Consider the following 859-nt stretch of genomic DNA (forward strand, 5'->3'; position numbering starts at 1 on the left):
CTCGGCCATAAAAGGCCATTCCTCGGCCGTAGAGGCCATGATACAAACGGCCAAACCTACAAACGGCTAGGCCACGACTTGGCCATGACTTGGCTGTATAGTGCAGGCTTGGTCGCATACACTCCATTACCTATAAAAGGTTCGGCCATGCAAGCCATTATCTATAAGACTAAGATTCTAAAGTCTATAAGCTTGTAGACATTATGTTTTACATGTATAGAATGATAATATGATCATATGCATCAGGCCATATAAGTGAGCATAGATATTCCCATCTCAGATTGAATACGGGTCATAAAACCAGACATACACCATCTTAAGAGATTTTGAATAAACCACCACATACATATATGTGCCGTCTAAAGATGGAACCTCAGAAGAGGATTGAGAATATATAAGAATATGACTTTCTCCACGAATTCAAAGGACCGTGAGCCAAAACATGGGTGATCAAAATAGTGGCCAGGTACGGATTGCATGAAACAAATGAACCCGGATATTTAATATTAAAGGAGAAAGATTATAAGATGGATAAAGAATGTTAAAAGTACGAATGGTTTTAACCATCATTGTCTTGGCAAACATCCTCGGACTAGAGATTATAATTTAAGACGTCCAAAGAAAGATTATATAAAGATATCTAATTGAGAAGCTAATCGAAATGCCAGACACTGACCCGAGAAATGACTAACCAGCTTAGCACCAAATGAATGTCCTAGAAGAGACATAATCAAGTTGCTATAGAGTCTATACAAGATAGACCAAGTGTTCCATAAGATAAAGGAATCTCGGATAGAAAAATGGTGCATAGAATACAGATCCGAGATTATAAGAGAAACCATACCAGACATTGAGAAAA

This window comes from Brassica oleracea, unplaced genomic scaffold, assembly GCF_000695525.1.
Source record: "Brassica oleracea var. oleracea cultivar TO1000 unplaced genomic scaffold, BOL UnpScaffold01278, whole genome shotgun sequence".
NCBI classification, from domain to species: Eukaryota; Viridiplantae; Streptophyta; class Magnoliopsida; order Brassicales; family Brassicaceae; genus Brassica; species Brassica oleracea.